This window comes from Caretta caretta, chromosome 2 (genome assembly GCF_965140235.1).
Source record: "Caretta caretta isolate rCarCar2 chromosome 2, rCarCar1.hap1, whole genome shotgun sequence".
Taxonomy (NCBI): Eukaryota; Metazoa; Chordata; order Testudines; family Cheloniidae; genus Caretta; species Caretta caretta.
In genome coordinates, this window is record NC_134207.1 from 93,260,571 (window position 1) to 93,283,713 (window position 23,143).

General features: G+C 40.3%; 1 long non-coding RNA gene across 1 annotated transcript in view; it reads left to right on the forward strand.

Annotated features, from left to right (window-relative positions):
• Window positions 1-2,342: 2,342 nt before the first annotated feature.
• LOC142070789 (uncharacterized) overlaps window positions 2,343-23,143 on the forward strand; it is a 70,762-nt gene continuing 49,961 nt past the window's right edge. The window contains exons 1-2 of the long non-coding RNA XR_012666723.1: window positions 2,343-2,756; window positions 14,577-14,633. This is a non-coding gene — a long non-coding RNA (uncharacterized LOC142070789). The remainder of the gene's footprint in view (window positions 2,757-14,576; window positions 14,634-23,143) is intronic.

The window sequence follows — 23,143 nt, forward strand, 5'->3', positions numbered from 1 at the left end:
TCTGTCTAATTAGCTGGTGCCCATGAATCCTCCTCCCACCCCCCACTCTCCCCACAGATTTGATAGGTGCTTCTTTTTTCCTCCCTTCCACTGCCCAGTTACTCTTTGCACAGGGACCTCAACAGCCCTAGGTTCTCCCCCATAATGTCTTTCTGTAGTGTCCAGTTGCCCTCATTGGAACACTCTCAAAAAGTTATCAAGTTTGCTGCTCCTTTAAAGAGACAGTACAGAGCAGCCCTGTTAGTTTAACTGGGGGCTAAATACTCTCTGACCTTCAATCACAGCACCGAGTTGGTTTATAGTAAAAGTAAAAGAAGTTTATTTTCCAGACTACTGTACCCCTTTCAAGAGTCTGATTTGTCTTGTGTTCCCCCAAGTTTCACCTCACTTAAAAACTTACAAAACCAGATATAAAAATACAAAAGTGCCACAAGACATTATTACTGAAAAATTGCTGACTTTCTCATTTTTACCATATAATTATAAAATAAATCAATTGGAATATAAATATTGTACTCGCATTTCAGTGTATAGTATATAGAGCAGTATAAACAAATAATTGTCTATGAAATTTTAGTTTGTATTGACTTCGCTAGTGCTTTTAATGTAGCCTGTTGTAAAACTAGGCAAATAACTGGATGAGTTGATATACCCTCTGGAAGACCACTCAGTACCCCTGGTTGAGAACCACTGGTTTAAATGATACCATATAGAAGGAATAAGGATAGAAGTGGTAATGAACAAACAAAAGTGAAAATCTGCTACGAAGACTGAATCTCAGCTTAACACACTAGAGTCTTTTGTTCAAAGTTTTTTAACAACAGTCATTCTTCCAACCTGGCACCCTAGTCCTTTGCCAGGATCCTATCACAGACAGCAAAGTGGTCAGTTCCTTTGTCTCCTCAAGTGAATGATAACTTAGGAGTTCTCACCCCCTTTCTTTATAGTCCAGTAAACCTCTGAAATGTATTCTTCTGAAGTGTTTTCCCTGCTTGGTGTAGACACCAGGATGTCTGGTGTAGACACCATGTTGGCTTCTCTCCCACTTGTGATTTTTACAGTGCCAGTGTTCTTCCCACAATCTCTGATACAAATGAATAGCCCACTGTCCTTGGCCACACAAGACCTGAGGTGTTGTCCCCTTTCCTTTGTCTGGAAAAACCTGTTTACCAATTTTCCCCTGATAAGTCTAGTTTAAACACATTTTAGTTACACATTTCCAGCATATCTATATAATTATTTGTAGGTTAACCGCACATACATCACACAAGAATATTAATGATCAGCAAGTTATTAGTTTTCCAATGATATATTACATGCCTCCTTTTGGATAAATATCATGACAACAGTTTGTGAGGTGCACTGTGCTGGTCAGATCAGCTGAGACTCACTGCTACATACTTAAAAGCTCCATGTCACCTGGCGGTAGGGTACTTTTAGGGTGACCCCTCTGCATGTTTTTCCCTATAGACATGCTTCCAAAGTCAGTTTAGTTAACTGACCAAGTTCTACATTGGTATTGTTCCATTGACATCAATGGAGTTATGCAAATTTACATGAGCTGAGAACCTTGCCATGACTGTCTCTTCTTACATGTTAAATTAACTCTGTCTCACAAAATAGCAGCCACCCTTCGAGATAGGAAGAGTCCTTAGAAGTTTAAAAGTACGGTGAACAGAAAGTCATGATGACATTAAACAGCTACATACACCCCAATTCCTATTTCTGCCACACACTTCGTGTATAATCTTGGGCAAGTGAGTCATGCTTAGAGAGGTTATCTGTAAAATGTGAGTAAATACTGTTTGTCTATCTCAGAAGGGTGTCATGTGGCTTAAATAAATTAATGTTTATAAAGTACATTAGAGTCTTCAGACACAAAGCCTCAAAAGAAAAATCCAGCCAGACTGGCTGACCTAAGTGGCCAATAAAACAAAGCAGAAGTCTCGCAGTAGTTTTTCTACTTAAAAAAGGGGGAAAAAAAAGAAAGAAAGAAACCCAATTGTCTGGTTTTTAAGAGATTCCTCCTCAGCAAGATAAGAAACATTATTACACAAAACAAGTGAGTGTAATCAAAGCATTATAAAAGAAGCATCCAGAACTACTGTAGAACATAATGAAAAGGAAAAAATGAAGCATATTGGAACAGACTGTTTCACAGAACAGATGCCCTCACGTTCACTAAATGGCTTTCGTTTTGTGGATTCTGCCCTCCCTCCCCCCGTCATTTTCTTTTCCTTTCCTTTCTGCTGGTTTTAAAAGAGATTCTAAATTCTGAAAGATAGTTACATTTAAAAACCACTCATCTTGACTGACACAGGAAATCCTTCCATTAACTGCTAAACCCTATCAGATTAATGATATAGTTCCCATGTGTGAAATTCACACTCTGATAAAATAAACGTGTGCTTTAACTAGGGAGTTTTAAGGACTGAGGCAATTCTGAGAAAAAAATTCTCTCACAGATCATTTGTTTTTGTGGTAAACAATTATTTACTCCAGCACTAATTTTATACCTGGATGACATTTTTGGGATGAGGATAATTAGTTATTTCTCAAGGAAGTATGCATCAGGGCATACCACATTTCCTGGACAATTACTCAGACAAACCTGCCATTGATTTCAGAGGGAGTTTTCCCTGAATAAAGACTTCAGGATGGAGCCATAAAAATACTTATTTGATAGTCTGATTATGCTGTGAGGAAAATGTGGTATCAAAAGACACGGGAACTTGAATATTCAAGTGGAATATAAGGTAAAGTACTATTCTCTTTGGTTCTTAACAAAATTGTTTGCTTTTTATTCAAATACCAATCTATAGTTGTCATAACTATAAGGGTAGCCTAAAATTCCTCCTTACCTGTAAGGGGTTAAGAAGCTCAAATAACCTGGTTGGTACCTGACCAAAGGAACCAATGGGGACAAAAGATTCTTTCAAATCTGGGGTGGATGGGTGGGGGGAGAGGAGAGGCTTTGTTTTGGGTTCTTTGTTTCTGTGTTCATTCACTCCTGGGACTAAGAGGGACCGGACATCAATCCATGTCCTCCAAACCATTCTGAACCAGTCTCTCATATTACAGAAATTGTAAGTATAGCCAGGCAAGGCGTATTAGTTTATCTTTGTTTTCTCAACTTGTGAATTTTCCCTTGGCTGGAGGGAGGTTTATCCCTGTTTTGTTGTAACTTTGAACTAAGGCTAGAGGGGGTTCCTCTGGGTTTTGTGCATCTTTTGTTACCCTGTAAAGTTATCTTCCAACCTGATTTTACAGAGGGGATTTTTATCTTTTCTTTTTTTTTCAAATCAAATTCTTCTTTTAAGAACTGATTGATTTTTTTCAGTGTCCAGGGATTTGGGTCTGTGTTCACTTTGTAACCAATTGGTTAGGATATTATTCCCAAGCCTCCCCAGGAAAGGGGGTGTAAGGGCTTGGGGGGATGTTTTGAGGGAACAGGAACTCCAAGTGGATCCTTTCCCTGATTCTTTGTCTAAATCACTTGGTGGTGGCAGCATACTGTTCAAGGACAAGGTGGAATTTGTGCCTTGGGAAAGTTTTTAACCTAAGATGATAAAAATAAGCTTAGGGGGTCTTGCATGTGGGTCCCCACATCCGTACCCCAGAATTCAGAGTAGGGAAGGAACCCTGAGAATAGTACTTAATCCATTTTTTCATTTGGTTATTTAATCAGAATGTATAATGTATATAATCAACATACTTAATATTTTTGAACATTAACTGATAGTGGTCACTTAACCCAAAAAGAAAAATTTCCAGCAGGTTACATCTTTGAATTGCTCTTAGGCTCACATTCAGTACTATGGATTAAATTCTACAGATTATAACCTGTACTTTAATCATTCATCAGAATTACTCCATAATAAGAAGCATATGAAAAAAGAGAGATATGTTATAATCCATATTAAGTAAAATCAGTAATGTAACTACATTGACCCACTAACTTATTTTCTATTCAAATAAATAGATTAGCTTTTGTTAATTTACATGATACAATTTATTGATTTACTTTTATTCTAAATATTTATGGTCACTCATTATGAAAGAACCTGGAAAATAAAACTTTTTGTGCACTATAAATTAAATATATAGATTGTATGATTAATATCAGTTTTTATATTCTCCATCCCACATAATATATTTACATTGTTGGCATTAACATGAAGTGTCACAATAAATCAAATATTATTGTTAGAATCGTAACTGTTTCCCATAACTGCTTTGTAAATGAAATATCCAAGTCACACTTAGTACAGGTCTTGTCTTTTACTGTAATAAAGTAGAGCATAAAGCTTTCATGAGTTATTGCCAACCAAGATCTGCATTTCTGCTGTTCCAAACTCCCATATACATTAAAAAAATAATTCAGGGAGTCATTGAGAAATAGGTGTTTACATGCGAGATGGACAAAGCCAAAAAGTTTGGATCTGAATTTCAACACTCCCGTAACATTTGGGAGTGTTTAGTTCCAAGATTTTGATTTGTCTGTTACACAATCAGGACCAGATATGAGAATCAGAGCCCCTCTGAGTCTGGAGTTTTGGCAGGGACCTCTTCTTGAATTTACATACATTTCCCTCTTGATAACCATCATCCAAAACTGATGTGTATCATAAGAGATCCACATTTTACAAACTGACAACTAATGAAATTACTGTACTACTAAATAAGATGCAAGTCTTCAAAAAAAAAAAACTCATTTAAAAACCCAAACTGTTTTACCATTTTAGATGGCAATCTAATTAGACACTTCCATATGCAGTAGAATAAATTTAACCTGAACCTGAAAAGTATTGCACATGTGACATCTGTGTTAATTACATTCTGACAATTATTCAGTTAGTAAACAGGAGAAAGCAAATTAGTTAAGAAGAAGCATGAAATGAATTGCATTTAGTGAATGTCACTGAAAATAAAGTATTTCAAATCAGATGCAAGTACAATATATAATACTATATTGTAAACATATTGTAGTTGGATACTTAAGAGATCAAGTCTCTCATAAGACATGAACAGTTTTATTTTTCCATAACGAATGATTGATTACATATTTATCATGAAAGCCAAATACATCTGGTGTTCACCAGTGAATATATATTACCCCTTTTGACCCGAGTAGTCAAGCCAAAATTCAGGATCATGCAAATGTTTCCAACTGGGAGGAGGAATTAATGGAGTCTGATATCTTTGATGCAATCTCATTTATTTACAAGGAATGTACAAAGTCATGTTTCCCCAAACACAGGAAGAACCAAAATAACAGGAAATAGTTTCTTTGCTTGCAGTCACAAGGCTCTTTCACCTGTGCATCTCTTTTGCCCCTTCCCAGGCTGTTTGTGTCTCTCTCATGCATACACACACCCTTACCCAAAGACAATATCCTGTGGAGTCCTCTGCCCATGTAGACCAAATTCCTGGGCAGGTTCTCAGACCCCATTTGTCTTAGATGGGGGGCTGCTTAGCTGTCTCTTAATTGGGTACAGCTCACACCCAACAGTTTAAATGAGGTATAACCCACTCCACAACAACAATACAATATAATGATGATCTAAGAAGGAAGTCACATGGCGTGGGGCCTCATATTTCACTTAACCTGGGTTTCACTGTCAGTGAGGAACTATGTTGTATCTATGATGAGTTTTTTGGACCTATCTCCTAAACTTGGACAATCTAGTAATGTTTGGAAAGTAACTGATTTCATATGTCATGTTTTTATATATATTATTCACACACACATTATGTAAAAATATGTTAAAAGAACACTACGGTTTCAAAATCAAGCCCTGAAAAATTGGGACATGTCAGAATTAATGCCAGCAGCGGTAGCTATGAGAGCATAGGAAAAAGTCTCCCATCCCTTAGGCCCATTGTTTGGTGCCACACCAGCCTGGATGACCAACTGCAGGGGAAAGTAATGCTATGAGATTTTTTGTAGGCTTAGTACTTGGCGAAATGTGAGTGAATGTTCACAGTTATAGTAGAAAGGCATATCTGTGATGCCAGGGCTTTCCTCCTGCCAAATTTCAAGTCTGTTCTCCAAAGCATGGAAGCACTAAAGCTTCTCAGCAAAATAGTTGTAAGATTTTTTTTTCCAACATGGACAATTTTTTAAATCTCATTTCAGCCCAAACAGTTTAAGTTTAGCGATTATAAACAACTGAAAATAAGGTTTTATAATGGGAAGTATGGGGCAACCTTAACTTTAGGGGGCACAACCAGCTCCATTTGTATTACACCTCCATTTATGAAATTATCCCCTGCTTCTCGACTAAAGCTGCAACTCTTGTGACTTCCTGCCTGTAGCTGTCCTCAGGACTCTCTTTTTAATGAGAGCTTAAGCTACATTAACTTTTTGGTGAGCAGGAACAATGTGCATGCCCCAGCCTAGCTGCTCCTCATGCTCAGTGGCTGGGTGGAGAGGAGGGGACAGTTGACTTAGTCCATACTCCTTCCCCAGCAACCATCTTTGTGCTAAGGGGAGATTGTCATGGGGAGGGGATGACTAAGGGACAGAATGTGGCAAGGAAAACTCTATAGACAGAGTGTATAAAACAACAGAAGCAATACAATTTAAAAAACCCTCAAAACATTCATAAAATAGTTTCTCTCTGACCTATGGATCACATATACTCATGGTGATGTGGTACAAAATGTTTTATTGGCATTCCCCAACATAACTGAGAAGCTGGGAGGAAGGTAAGGAAAAGACAATGGCTTCCCCATTCCCAGAACTTGGGGGAAGGTTGGAGTAGGAAAACATCAAACTGCGATGTTCCTAGCAGCCAGGACACAGAGGGGGTGGAGTTTCCACCCTCACGTCCAGAAAGACTATTTGAAATTAGGCAAGGAATTCTGGGAAGTGGACTCATGGTTGAAATTTGGATTGGATCATGGGAGAACCATGACTCTAAGACCCACTAGGAAATTAATCTGTTTTGTACCAGGTGAGAACATTAAAAGAAATGTGACTTATAGTGCATATTTCCTAGTCAATTATCATTTCTTCCAGCCAGCAGCTCCTTGTGAAATGGGCCCTTATTTATGCAAATTAGTTTTAAATGAGAATGTTTAACTAAAGGATTTGATCCTTATATAATATGTTATAAATGTGCATCCAGACAGGGTATGAATCTTGCTCCTTGTTCATGAACTTATTGTTTTTATTGTCTGAAAAAAAAGTTATACTATGTGTCTATAACTACAATGAAAATATTTAGATGAATGGTATTTCTGATTGTTTGGCTATCCCTAGTACATCTAATAAGGGTTATACCACTGAGAGGCAGTGCAGTCTGGTAGATATAGCACTGGACTGGGACTTAGGAGCTGTAGGGCCCAGTCCTGGCTCTACCATTTTCGTGCTGGGTGACCTTAGGAAAGTCACATCAGTTTCTCCATCTGAAAATGGCGATAATGATACTTTTCAGAGGAACAGCCGTGTTAGTCTGTATTCGCAAAAAGAAAAGGAGTACTTGTGGCACCTTAGAGACTAACCAATTTATTTGAGCATGAGCTTTCGTGAGCTACAGCTCACTTCATCAGATGCATACCGTGGAAACTGCAGCAGACTTTATATATACACAGAGAATATGAAACAATACCTCCTCCCACCCCACTGTCCTGCTAGTAATAGCTTATCTAAAGTGATCAACAGGTGGGCCATTTCCAGCACAAATCCAGGTTTTCTCACCCTCCACCCCCGCAGACAAATTCACTCTCCTGCTGGTGCTAGCCCATCCAAAGTGACAACTCTTTACATAATCAAGTCGGGCTATTTCCTGCATAAATCCAGGTTTTCTCACATCCCCCCCACCCCCATACACACACAAACTCACTCTCCTGCTGGTAATAGCTCATCTAAACTGACCACTCTCCAAGTTTAAATCCAAGTTAAACCAGAACATCTGGGGGGGGGGGGTAGGAAAAAACAAGAGGAAACAGGCTACCTTGCATAATGACTTAGCCACTCCCAGTCTCTATTTAGGCCTAAATTAATAGTATCCAATTTGCAAATGAATTCCAATTCAGCAGTTTCTCGCTGGAGTCTGGATTTGAAGTTTTTTTGTTTTAAGATAGCGACCTTCATGTCTGTGATTGCGTGACCAGAGAGATTGAAGTGTTCTCCGACTGGTTTATGAATGTTATAATTCTTGACATCTGATTTGTGTCCATTTATTCTTTTACGTAGAGACTGTCCAGTTTGACCAATGTACATGGCAGAGGGGCATTGCTGGCACATGATGGCATATATCACATTGGTGGATGTGCAGGTGAACGAGCCTCTGATAGTGTGGCTGATGTTATTAGGCCCTGTGATGGTGTCCCCTGAATAGATATGTGGGCACAATTGGCAACGGGCTTTGTTGCAAGGATAAGTTCCTGGGTTAGTGGTTCTGTTGTGTGGTATGTGGTTGTTGGTGAGTATTTGCTTCAGGTTGCGGGGCTGTCTGTAGGCAAGGACTGGCCTGTCTCCCAAGACTTGTGAGAGTGTTGGGTCATCCTTTAGGATAGGTTGTAGATCCTTAATAATGCGTTGGAGGGGTTTTAGTTGGGGGCTGAAGGTGACCGCTAGTGGCGTTCTGTTATTTTCTTTGTTAGGCCTGTCCTGTAGTAGGTAACTTCTGGGAACTCTTCTGGCTCTATCAATCTGTTTCTTTACTTCTGCAGGTGGGTATTGTAGTTGTAAGAAAGCTTGACAGAGATCTTGTAGGTGTTTGTCTCTGTCTGAGGGGTTGGAGCAAATGCGGTTGTATCGCAGAGCTTGGCTGTAGATGATGGATTGTGTGGTGTGGTCAGGGTGAAAGCTGGAGGCATGCAGGTAGGAATAGCGGTCAGTAGGTTTCCGGTATAGGGTGGTGTTTATGTGGCCATTGTTTATTAGCACTGTAGTGTCCAGGAAGTGGAATTCTTGTGTGGACTGGACCAGGCTGAGGTTGGTGGTGGGATGGAAATTGTTGAAATCATGGTGGAATTCCTCAAGGGCTTCTTTTCCATGGGTCCAGATGATGAAGATGTCATCAATATAGCGCAAGTAGAGTAGGGGCTTTAGGGGACGAGAGCTGAGGAAGCGTTGTTCTAAATCAGCCATAAAAATGTTGGCATACTGTGGGGCCATGCGGGTACCCATAGCAGTGCCGCTGATCTGAAGGTATACATTGTCCCCAAATGTGAAATAGTTATGGGTAAGGACAAAGTCACAAAGTTCAGCCACCAGGTTAGCCGTGACATTATCGGGGATAGTGTTCTTGACGGCTTGTAGTCCATCTTTGTGTGGAATGTTGGTGTAGAGGGCTTCTACATCCATAGTAGCCAGGATGGTGTTATCAGGAAGGTCACCGATGGATTGAAGTTTCCTCAGGAAGTCAGTGGTGTCTCGAAGGTAGCTGGGAGTGCTGGTAGCGTAGGGCCTGAGGAGGGAGTCTATATAGCCAGACAATCCTGCTGTCAGGGTGCCAATGCCTGAGATGATGGGGCGCCCAGGATTTCCAGGTTTATGGATCTTGGGTAGTAGAGAGAATATCCCAGGTCGGGGTTCCAGGGGTGTGTCTGTGCGGATTTGATCTTGTGCTTTTTCAGGAAGTTTCTTGAGCAAATGCTGTAGTTGCTTTTGGTAACTCTCAGTGGGATCATAGGGTAATGGCTTGTAGAAACTCGTGTTGGAGAGCTGCCGAGCAGCCTCTTGTTCATATTCCGACCTATTCATGATGACAACAGCACCTCCTTTGTCAGCCTTTTTGATTATGATGTCAGAGTTGTTTCTGAGGCTGTGGATGGCATTGCGTTCCGCATGGCTGAGGTTATGGGGCAAGTGATGCTGCTTTTCCACAATTTCAGCCCGTGCACGTCGGCGGAAGCACTCTATGTAGAAGTCCAGTCTGCTGTTTCGACCTTCAGGAGGAGTCCATCTAGAATCCCTCTTTCTGTAGTGTTGGTAGGGAGACCTCTGTGGATTAGTATGTTGTTCAGAGGTATTTTGGAAATATTCCTTGAGTCGGAGATGTCGAAAATAGGATTCTAGGTCACCACAGAACTGTATCATGTTCGTGGGGGTGGAGGGGCAGAAGGAGAGGCCCTGAGATAGAACAGCTGCTTCTGCTGGGCTGAGAGTATAGTTGGATAGGTTAACAATATTGCTAGGTGGGTTGAGGGAACCATTGCTGTGGCCCCTTGTAGCATGTAGTAGTTTAGAAAGTTTAGTGTCCTTTTTCTTTTGTAGAGAAGCAAAGTGTGCGTTGTAAATGGCTTGTCTAGTTTTAGTAAAATCCAGCCACGAGGAAGTTTGTGTGGAAGGTTGGTTTTTTATGAGAGTATCCATTTTTGAGAGCTCATTCTTAATCTTTCCCTGTTTGCTGTAGAGGATCTTGATCAGGTGATTCCGCAGTTTCTTTGAGAGCGTGTGGCACAAGCTGTCAGCATAGTCTGTGTGGTATGTAGATTGTAATGGATTTTTTACCTTCAGTCCTTTTGGTACGATGTCCATCTGTTTGCATTTGGAAAGGAAGATGATGTCTGTCTGTATCTGTACAAGTTTTTTCATGCAGTTGATAGATTTCCACTCCATACAGCTAAATGCAGTGCCTTGCATAATGACAGGTTTCAGAGGAACAGCCGTGTTAGTCTGTATTCGCAAAAAGAAAAGGAGTACCCGCATGGCCCCACAGTATGCCAACATTTTTATGGCTGATTTAGAACAACGCTTCCTCAGCTCTCGTCCCCTAAAGCCCCTACTCTACTTGCGCTATATTGATGACATCTTCATCATCTGGACCCATGGAAAAGAAGCCCTTGAGGAATTCCACCATGATTTCAACAATTTCCATCCCACCACCAACCTCAGCCTGGTCCAGTCCACACAAGAATTCCACTTCCTGGACACTACAGTGCTAATAAACAATGGCCACATAAACACCACCCTATACCGGAAACCTACTGACCGCTATTCCTACCTGCATGCCTCCAGCTTTCACCCTGACCACACCACACGATCCATCGTCTACAGCCAAGCTCTGCGATACAACCGCATTTGCTCCAACCCCTCAGACAGAGACAAACACCTACAAGATCTCTGTCAAGCTTTCTTACAACTACAATACCCACCTGCAGAAGTAAAGAAACAGATTGATAGAGCCAGAAGAGTTCCCAGAAGTTACCTACTACAGGACAGGCCTAACAAAGAAAATAACAGAACGCCACTAGCGGTCACCTTCAGCCCCCAACTAAAACCCCTCCAACGCATTATTAAGGATCTACAACCTATCCTAAAGGATGACCCAACACTCTCACAAGTCTTGGGAGACAGGCCAGTCCTTGCCTACAGACAGCCCCGCAACCTGAAGCAAATACTCACCAACAACCACATACTACACAACAGAACCACTAACCCAGGAACTTATCCTTGCAACAAAGCCCGTTGCCAATTGTGCCCACATATCTATTCAGGGGACACCATCACAGGGCCTAATAACATCAGCCACACTATCAGAGGCTCGTTCACCTGCACATCCACCAATGTGATATATGCCATCATGTGCCAGCAATGCCCCTCTGCCATGTACATTGGTCAAACTGGACAGTCTCTACGTAAAAGAATAAATGGACACAAATCAGATGTCAAGAATTATAACATTCATAAACCAGTCGGAGAACACTTCAATCTCTCTGGTCACGCAATCACAGACATGAAGGTCGCTATCTTAAAACAAAAAAACTTCAAATCCAGACTCCAGCGAGAAACTGCTGAATTGGAATTCATTTGCAAATTGGATACTATTAATTTAGGCCTAAATAGAGACTGGGAGTGGCTAAGTCATTATGCAAGGTAGCCTGTTTCCTCTTGTTTTTTCCTACCCCCCCCCCCAGATGTTCTGGTTTAACTTGGATTTAAACTTGGAGAGTGGTCAGTTTAGATGAGCTATTACCAGCAGGAGAGTGAGTTTGTGTGTGTATGGGGGTGGGGGGGATGTGAGAAAACCTGGATTTATGCAGGAAATAGCCCGACTTGATTATGTAAAGAGTTGTCACTTTGGATGGGCTAGCACCAGCAGGAGAGTGAATTTGTCTGCGGGGGTGGAGGGTGAGAAAACCTGGATTTGTGCTGGAAATGGCCCACCTGTTGATCACTTTAGATAAGCTATTACCAGCAGGACAGTGGGGTGGGAGGAGGTATTGTTTCATATTCTCTGTGTATATATAAAGTCTGCTGCAGTTTCCATGGTATGCATCTGATGAAGTGAGCTGTAGCTCACGAAAGCTCATGCTCAAATAAATTGGTTAGTCTCTAAGGTGCCACAAGTACTCCTTTTCTTTTTTTGATAATGATACTGTTTCCTTTGTAAAGCACTTTGAGATCTACTGAGGAAAAGCACAGCATATGAACTATTTACTATTATTATTCAGTGCTAATATTAGTGGTATTCTTGCCCTTAATTATGCTGGGGAAAGTATTAGGTCACCACTTTAAGCTTTCACCATAGATATTTTGTTTTCCAGACTGCATCAAAGTTAAGGGTGAAAGATTATGACTATTAATGAAAACAATTTTACCCCTTTTGTATTTCTTGAAAAATTCTTGGTCTGAAATTTTTGATGATTAGACCTTTGCCTCAATCCACAAGAGTCCTTTATCCCCCTAAAAAAATCCAAGTTAATCAGACAAACATAATGTTGGGACTATAGGACTTAAAAACATTGCTGGCTTCACTGTTTTTGAAAAAAAAAGCTCTAACCTTTTTTGTGTATATGTAACTCAGAAATGGTTGGCTGTAAAATGTCAACCTGTCCTGCATCTAATCCTTTGAGAGAGTTATTGCATAGGGCATGTTTGAATAGATTTGGTTAAGAAATACAAAAATTAAATTTTGAATCTCTTAACATTCAATTATGCTTGTACTATGCTGAAGGAAATTTCAAGGAGATTTCAAGTTCCTTTGGAATGCTAATGAACCAGCTGTGGAAGCATGAATTAACTATTACAGTGTTGATTTGCAGGAAGGAACTGATTTGTAAACTTGTTCAGAGATCTTGAAGTATTTGAGGAGTCACTTGGAAGTGACTTTACAGTGAAAGTGGCAAGACCCATTTACATGACCAACTTTTGACATCAGCTGTCTCAGCACTCCTGTTACGGACCTGAAAATTTTGCTGACAGACAGTAACATTTCCAAGAGTATTTACAAGCCTAAAGGACTCAAAAATATATTTTTTGCATCTTTTTCAAAGATTTAAACTTTTCCCTACTTCATAATGCCAAACATTTTGCTGTAAAAAGTTTAAGACACTCCTCTACACTAGTCCATAATGAATGTTTGTGCCTCAGTTTGGTCTGACAAACTTCATTTTCCAAATCAACAAGTTATTCATGGGCAAAATTGTTAATGTTAGAATCTGCCAATTCCATGCAGTATGAGAGAAGGAAAATACAATTGGCAGTAACTGGAGAAGCCGCATAGTCCTGAAGCAGCAGCAACAAAATTTGTAGCCGCGTAGATGGGATTTTTTTAAAGCGTTTTCCTATAGGATTAGACCAATGCTGAGTACGTTGGAAAATCTCCCTCCCCAAAGCTTAATTCTTGAAATCCAGGGTGCACAGCAAAAAGGATCAATCAGCTTTCTACTACAGTACCAACTGTCTGGTAAGGACTTACGATCTATCTCACTACTCCTGATTGTAGGTGGTTGAACAACGGTAATCTCTTCCTGAGAAAAATGTCATGTTTGGGGGGAAAAATTGTCCCAAATCAGAATGAATAGTCAAAAACATGATTTTTTTTGTAAGAAGGATTTCATTAAAACATTCAGTTTCAGGATAACCAATGTGGAGTTTTTTGGTTTGCTGACTGCTTGTTTGGGGAGCTCTGCCTTCGGGGGAGCCATCATTTCAAATTTTGCATTAAAAAAAAATCAAAATGTTGACACAATCGAAATTTTCCCATGGAAGCTTTTGTGAAAAAGGCATTATTCTGAAAATTATTCTGAGGGAAAACTCTCAACCTGTTTGACTCCTGACCTTCCTCCAGCCAATGCCCTATTTTAGCCCTTCTCTCTGACATCCCTCCTGGATGGTTCATGGTCAACTTTAACTTAACATGGCCAAAACTAAGTTCCTGATCTTCTGTTTTACAAACTTATCCACTTCCGCCGTTCTCTCTCCCTGTTGACAATACCATCCCTTCCTATCTCTGGGGGCATCTTTGGCTTTTCCCTCTCTCGTACCCCACACATCCAGGATCAATAAAAATCTCACCACTTCTTCTGCCATAATATGCCTAAGACCTGATGTTCTCTCTCACTCTGTCTCTCTACTCTACTCAAACCCTTTTTCAGGCCCTTTTTGATTACTGTAACCTCCTCCTCTTTGGGCCCCCAACCCCCACAGTATCCTGCTGCAGTCTATACAAAACACAGTTCTCTTTCTCCAACTGGCTGCAATTTTGTGCATGTGGAAGGTGATGCGGAGGGGACAGTCCTGATGTGATGAGTGGATGCTGAAGCTCAAGTTATGAGGTAGCCATGCTGTAATATCCTCTTCACTAAATTACACATTTTTGTTTTCCCTTTTTCAGATCTCAGGATTGTGGAAGATGGAATTAAGGTAACTGCCATGGCAACATCTAATAAAGGTAAATGCATTGTGAGTATGTCACTTTCAGATACCCTTTGGGACCAAAAAACATTCTTGTATATGCATTAAAAACTTTTATTTGTATTGTCGTTTGCATTATATCTTAGTGGGCTTTGCTGATTTATAAGCCTGGGGAGTGAAAGGGGGACAGAACCAGCTCTTTTCCTTTTCTAACTAATATAATTCATTACAAAAAGTTGGAGTCTAAAACAACATTTTATGCCAGACTCTACATTCTTGAAAGTATGGGTTTACAATGAAAACACCAACAGATGCCAAATGGGAAAGAGCACAGTAGGTGTTGTTATGATATCAGATGGTAGGAAGGATAACTCAATTTTTAAATTTTCTGTCAGCACCCACAGTGTACGGTAAAATAAGAGAAATACGGCAATCGTTGCACCTATTTGTTTCAACACAGCATTCTGAAGTTTCACACGGTGAAAACCATGAGTGCTCGCTATATCTTAAATAGAAATTGGCATTGCCCGGCCTCCAGCAACAAGGGCAGTAGGGGAAAATAAATGTCAGGGTGTCTTTCAATTTGAAGTATTGATTATTTAAAAGGCGAAAGCTCTATCCCCTGTTTAATCTGTACTAAAGGGGAGGGGGAGAAAAATGTTTTACAATTTCTGCTGGTAAGTCATAGTCACCTGCCCTCTTCCAGCTGTATTGCAAACAATGCCAATTTATTCAGCAAGATAGTATCTGGGTCAGAGGCTGGGAGTCCTCTGAAAATTAGGCCCCTTTAAAAATGTCTCAAGTTGGGCACCCAGAAATCAGTCATATTGGAAAATTTACTCCGAGAGTTTAAAACATAGGTTACTTGAAGCCACAGGTTTTACGTGGCAAGAAGGACTTGCTGCCATGTCGCAGGAGTTTGGATTTGTGAATATATGGTAAACATTCTAGGATTCAGAAGATTCACTTGGTCAAGGTAGCCACAGAAACATTCTGTTGTTGCTTGTCCACCTGAATAACCCTTTGTTAACAGAGGGATTCCCACAGTGCTCCAGCCAAAGATTATATTCAGTGCATAAACAAACTCACCTCATTCTTGAAGCTTGGCTTAATTAACAAGGTAAACACCACCACAGTATAAGTCGAACTAAGCATTCTCCCACTGGATGATTTCATGGCTTGTTGTGTAGGACCTTTCTGTGCCAGATCCTACTTCCCTGTCCAGTGAGTCATTCCCACATCCTTTACATCCAGGTTGGAATTAGTGAGCTCACCTTCCATGATGAATCAGCAAAAATCAGCCAATAGCTTTACGCAGGACATCTTCAATGCCTGTAGACAAATGCAAGGAGTATGGGGAACAAGCAGGATGAACTGGAAGTCATGGTATATGAAGAAAATTATGACTTAATTGGCATTAGAGAGAATTGATGGGACAACTCCCATGACTGGAGTACCAGCATTGAGGGATATAGCTTATTCCAGAAGGATAGGTATGGGGAAAAGGAGGTGGTGTTGGGCTGTATATCAAGAATGTATACACTTGCTCCAAGGTCCAAGAGAAAGTGAGAGACAGACCTACTGAGAGTCTCTGGGTAAGGATAAAAAGGTTAAAGAATAGTAGCAATGTTATGGTGTGTGCGCGGGGTGTCTATTATAGACCACCACATCAGGAAGGGGAAGTGGATGAGTCATTCTACAAGCTGGTAACAAGATTAACTAACACACATGAGCTACTATGAATGGGGGATTTTAACTTCGCTGATATCCTGTTGGAAGACTATTATAGCAAAACATAGCCTGTTCTGCAAGTTTTTAGCATGTGTAGGAGACAACATTCTGATTCAGAATGTTGAGGAAACAAGTAGGGGGTCATCCATTTTGGATCTGCTTTGGACCAACAGGGATGAATTAGTTACAAATGTGAAGGTGGTCAGGAACTTGGGAGGAAGTGATCATGATCTGATAGAATTCAAGATCTTAAGGAAAGGAGGACATGAGAACAGCAGAACAAGGACACTGGACTTCAGAAAGGCAGAGTTCAACCAATTCAGAGAAATAGTAGGCAAGGTCCCATAGAAAGATCAGTTGGGAAGAAAAGGAGTTGAAGGGGGCTGGCAGTTCCTAAAAGATGTAATACTAGAGGTTCAACATCAAGCTATTCCAGTGCACAGGAAAGATCAGAAGAGCCACAGGCTGTACAATGTGGCTGTACAAGGAGCTTTTTAGCTATCTAAAACCAAAAGGGATACATATAGGAAATGGAAGGTGGGGCATGTCACCCAGGAAGTATACATGGGAACAGCATGAGAATTTAGGGACAAAATCAGGAAAGTCAAGGCAAAGAATGAGATACAGCTGGAAAAGAATGTTAGAGACAAAAGGAAGGGGTTCTTCAAATATATCAGACAAAAAAGAAAGATTAGGGTGGTGTGGGTCTGCTGTTTAGTGGAAAAGGTGAGCTGGTAACGGATGGTGATAAGAAGGCAGAGCTGCTTGATGCCTACTTTGCTTCAGTCTTCTCCGAAAAAATAATGTTTGACCAGATAACTAGAAAAGTTACCATAGACAATAAAGAGGAATGGATGCAGATCAGGATAAGCAAAGAACATGTCAGAGATCTTTTGACCAATCTGAATGAATTCAAGTCAGCGGGGCCTGAGGTTATTCACCTCATGGTACTGAAGGAATTAGTAAATAAATCTTTGAGTCACACTGGCAGTAATATTTGCAAACTCATGGATGATAGGAAAGGTCCCAGTAACTGGAGAAGGGCTAACATAGTGCCCATCTTTAAAAAGGGAGAAAGGAGGAGCCGGAGAACTGTAGACCAGTGAGCCTGACTTTGATACCTAAGAAGCTAATGGAGCAATGTATAAAACATTCAATCTGTGAATTCCTGGAAGATGAAGGAGTAATCACTAGCAGCCAGCATGGATTTACTAAGAACAAATCATGCTAAGCCAGCTTGATTTCCTTCTTTGACAGGATAACTGGTTTGGTGGGTAGGGTGAATATGGTGGACATAATATACCTGGACTTCAGCAAGGTTTTTGACACAGTCCCACATGACATTCTGTTAAGTAAGTTGGAGAAATGCGGGCTTCACAGAACTACTATAAAATGGATACATTATTGATTAAATAACCTCAAACAAAGAGTAACTATTAATGGAATGATGTCAGATTGGAGGGAGATCTCAAGTGGAGTTTCACAGGGACCTGTTCTGGGTCTGGTGTTGTTTAACATCTTTATTAATGACCTGGATGTAGGAATAGAAAGCAGACTGATCAAATTTGCAGATGACAAAGCTGGGGCGGGGGGTTGCCAACACTTTGAAAGATAGAGCTAAAATTCAGAGGGATCTTTATAAATTGGAGAATGGTGCTGAATTTGAAACAAAATGAAATTCAGCAAAGACAAATGTAAGGTGCTAAATGTAGGGAAGAAAAACCAAATGCACAACTATAGAATGGGGGATAACTGGCTTGGCAGCAGCACTGCTGAGAAAGATCTGGGAGTTGTGGTGGATCACAACCTCAACATGAGTCAGCAATGCGATGCTGTTGTAAAAAAAGCAAATGCAATTTTAGGTTGCATTAACAGAGACACAGCATGCAAGTCATGGGAGGTGACAGTACCTCTCTAATCTGCACTGCTCAGCTGGAGCACTATGTCCAGTTTTTGTCACCACTGTATGGAAAGAATGTGGAGAAACTGGAAAGGGTCCTGAGGTGAGCAACAAAGATTATAGAACGGATGGAATGCAAGCCATATCAGCATAGGCTGATATGAAGGAACTGGATATGTTTAGTTTGGAAAAGAGGAGCTATATCTGCCATAAGAAAGATGGCAGAAGAGTTGTTCTCTTTTGCCACAGAGGAAAGGACAAGAGGCATGGGTTCAAATTACAGCATAGTATATTTAGATTAAATCTCAGGAAAAACTTCCTAACTGTAAGAACAATAGGACAGTGGAACAGACTGTCTAGTGAGGTTATGGAAGTTCCTTCACTATAGGTCTTCAAAAAGAGGCTGGATAGCCATCTGTCTTGGTTTAAACACAACAAATCCTACATCTTGGTAGGGGATTATACTAGATGAGCCTTGCAGTCCCTTCTAACCCTATGATTCTAACATTTTCCAATGGTGGTCAACAGAAGAATCTGGCCGCCTTGTTGAAACCTTTTAAGAAGTCCTATAACATTTATTAGAGATTTATAACATTAATATTTTTCATACAGCCTATATCATGGGCATTTGTCCATCTCTCTATAGAATTTGAATAGTTTCCGAGAATTTCCATAAAACCCGATTGATTTAATCACTATTAAATTTTAGTGGGGTTTTCCAGACAGGAAAAAAAGGTTCAAAATGGAGACCTGCTATTGCTAGAAACATATGCAACCAAGGTTGCTCCCTCAGCTATAATACAGTCTAGAAAACTTGATGATAATCTTCTCTATGAAGTCACTTATTTTCTATTCATAGCAATTCCACTGTTGGCCTGCAATTTATTTTCTAATTAGCTTCTTGGCATGTAGGAATGGAAAGCGTCCTTAATTTTATTCAGGATTTGTGTGCGCTTTTCTCCAACAACCTGCTTTTCTTTGTGATTACTTTATTACCCTTGGTCAAAGTATGCCTTCTTGGTTAGTAGCTGGCAAAAATTTTACTGATGCTTAGCCCTTTCACGGTTACCCACAAATACAGTATAAAACTGACAGCTTCTGTGTGGCATATGGTAGATGTCTGAAAGGACATTTTGTACACTGACAGGTAAGTAGAGCTGGCTGAGAAATTTTCAGTGAAGTGATTTTTCACTGGAAAATGCCAATTTGTCAAATCTGAAACTTTTCATAGAAATGTATCAGTTTCACCAGGAAGATCTCCCAGATACAGGCTGTGGGATAGAAGAAGTGGAAGAGAGAGAGGGAGGCCCACCTTAGAATAATCAATAGCCTGGAGATTAGGGCACTCATCTGAGAGAACCAGGTTTAAGTTTCTGCTCTAAATCAGGCAGAGTATGGACTTGAACCTGGGTCTCAGGCATCCCACACGAGTGCCCCAACCAGTAGGATTTTGACTTCCTGGGGGTGGCCATCGTTATAGTTTTTTGTGAAAAAAAACTCAAAGGTCTAGTTTCAAATCCCATTTTTTTCCTCCCAAACATTCTTGTTTTCCAGCCAGACCCACATATAATAATACGGCCAAATATAAGACGGGACAACACACCATAAAAAGGGGAAAGCTTGCACATGGCAGACAGACCGCGAATGCATTGCAAGAAAGACTATTGCTACTGGCAATTCATTCTGAAAGGCAGATTTACACAGAACAGGTTCTTCTAACAGACTGCAGTCACCACCCAAACCAGAACATTCATATCAAACAACAACTTTCTTTACTCTGCCCAAGAAATTGGGGGGAACTCCTGCCCCATGTGTTGACCCCACCCCATACAGGGGGGTTGGGTTAATAGGCCACATGCTAGGAGGGGGCTGACCTGACTCACTTTCTCGCTTCCCTTCTCCAGCCTTTGTGATGTGGTGCAGCTCCAGCCTCCCACCACCACAGCTACAGTTACTCTGGCAGCTCCAAGGTGTTCTCAGTACATTGCCAGCTGTTGATGCTTCGGTGGTGGCGTGACCCTGGCCATAGAACATTTATGTGTCTGATGGTTATTGTGGCATGCTGCCAACATGTTCCTGAGAAACATAAGTGAGAGAAGGAAAAGTGGTCATTTTTAATGGTTTCTATCTCAGCAAAAGCTGACTATGATATTTTGGGACAATGAAAAGCTAGAGGGTGTTCTCCCCACCAAATACCAAAGGTATGTAAAGAATAGCTCAAAGAAAATAATATCTTATAATGGAAAGTGTTAGGCAACTTAAATGTAGGGATTGTTATCAGCTCCACCTATATGAAAAAAAGAAAAAAAGGAAAGCAAAAATGTATTACAGTAATGTAATGTATCATCTTGTAAGACTCCCCTTGCTTGAAAACATCCCTCCCTGAGTCACGGTCCATCATATCTAATGTGCAGCTGAATGGGTGCAGCAGTACCTAGGAGTCTCACTGGCTAAAGTTTTCAAAAGTGTCTAAATCCCATTTTCAAAAGTGAGTCACTTAGGTCCCTTTGGAAATTGTATCCACTGAAGTCAATGTGGCTCTGCATGGGCACAGAGATCGTCCTGATGATTTCAGGGTTGGGATCCTAGATTGTCAATTCCTTGGAACAATTCTTATTTTTTCCCTGTAGTGTAAAGTACCATGCCTACCTATGGTTCCACATGTTTAAATATTTAAATTATAATAACAATTCAGAATTTTGTATACGAATAGGAGATTAAGCCACTATCTGAAAAGCAGTTTATGAAAAGTGTACTGTACCTGACTTTTTATTAGCAGATAAGTTGTGAGTCCATCTCTTACCCTTGAGACAACAGGTTTTATTTGGCGATTCTCAGACATTCGTATTTTATGATATATTTGGAGGACACCACATTATGCAATGTGTTTGAGCATTACAGAGTCACAAAACATTTACAGAGTCATAATTGATCAAATAATCCTGTAAACCTCACACCTGCTTGATGAATCCAATGCTGCTAAGCAAGAGAACCAGTAGTCGACTGCAAGAACCTTAGTTGTGTACAAAAAAATAATCCACTAAATTAACTTGGATTTCTTTTCAAAACCGGTTAACGGTCTGTGAAAAAAAGCTTCGTGAGTTTCAGCAACAGCTGACATGTCAGTGCAAAGCTTATAAGCATGTAAAGACCAGAGTAAATGCTTGTTAAATGTAAACTCTTTGTTCTCAGAAGATAATTATTTACTCAAGATATTGTAAGGCTGTGTATCTGTAGGCTCCATGATACTAGCCTGTTCTGCTAGTAATATATTTCCTAATGGACCCCACTCCTAGCAACTGCTCCCCAAAATAGGTTCCACTCCCAGTCCTGCAGCTTTGAAAACTTGCAGGGAAACCCACAGTTCTGCATTTAGATCCTGCCTCTGCAACATGCACTGCCCCATGGGTGCAGTGCCCAGTGCACCAACGGTGCTCCCCTTTGTCACACACCTTGGCTTTATCAGGTAACATGGATGATGGTGGTAGATATACCCTATTAATTCCTGGTGCCAAAAGATATATGACTAATTGTTGAACTCTCTGTGCACAGGATGATCCCCCCATGTTGTTAGAGGTTCATTCTCCACCACCACATTCTGACAGGATCAAGCTATTTATGGAGCATATTCACCACTGGCCTGATCGAACACCCACTGACATCCGTGAAAGGGGGTCTCATTGATTTCAGTAGGTGCTAGATCAAGTCCCAAGTCCTCCAGGGTATACCCCCTTTATACATGTAGCAGTTTTGGCCCATACCCCAGGTTGTGGCTACCTAGTGATGTAGTACGATCTCATGGAACTGCTTTTCATCTCTTTCCCCTGTCATTTACTGGCTTTTTTAACAGAAGAAATGTGGAGTATATGTACAAGTCTTGGATCATTGTTTAATAAAGGAGTAGGTGCTTTATAGTATTGTTCTTACACACAGCTTGTCCTTTCTTCTCTCTCTCCCCTCTTCTGCACCCACACTTAAAGAGGATATTTATCTGTATAAGTACTCATTTTTTCTTTTTAAATTGTGTACAGTACACTGACTCATGCGTAAAAGATCCATGGCAAACTCACATTAGGCACACATCTTATTATAAACTTGGCCCTTGCTTTTAAATTTTGCATTCAGCTGTGTTGTATATCGATAGAGCAACAATTGCAAATCAAGTCCAAATCTGAGACAGGATGACTTTTCTGGTTAATTGAATAAGGAGCTCCATGAAGATCTGGGTACTACAAAGAGGAAGATAATGCCATGAAAGAAAGAAGCAGCAGCATTACCGCAGCACATGAGAAGGGTTTCTACAGAAGAGAACAAAACAATCTCAATATATTTATCGTGAATGAACACAAAATGAATATTATGAAGATGAAATAATATTCAAATGCCAGGGTGAAAACGAGATCACTTCCAGTGATTTGAGATCCCTGTATAATCCCTGGATTGTAAATAAGGGAGTGTTTTTTAAAATTAAACTCCCCTTGGGAAACTGCCAAGAATTGTGTATGTCTATCTATCTATCTATCTATCTATCTAAAATAAGTAAAAGGAAAGACTGAATACTTTTAAAGCTTTAAAGGTTATTTTTCTACCCACGATTGCTAAATCACATCAGTCTACAAGATAAAGTGGGTGAATAGAAAAAACTTTCATTAACATGTATTTCAAAGCCTTATTTGTGTGCATTATAATTAAAATATGTTTAAATAACTTTAATGTTGGGACAGTAACAAGCAACACTAGAGAGTTTCAAAGTTAAGGCTAACACTTTGTTCTAATTTTGTTTTGAATACAAATCTTGCAGCTCATTAAAAAGAGGTATGATAGTCCAGCATAGAGCAGAACAGGCCTGATTGAAGTCAATGGAAAGACTTCCATTAAACTAAGTGGACTTTGGACCATGTTCAAGATTCCCCAAA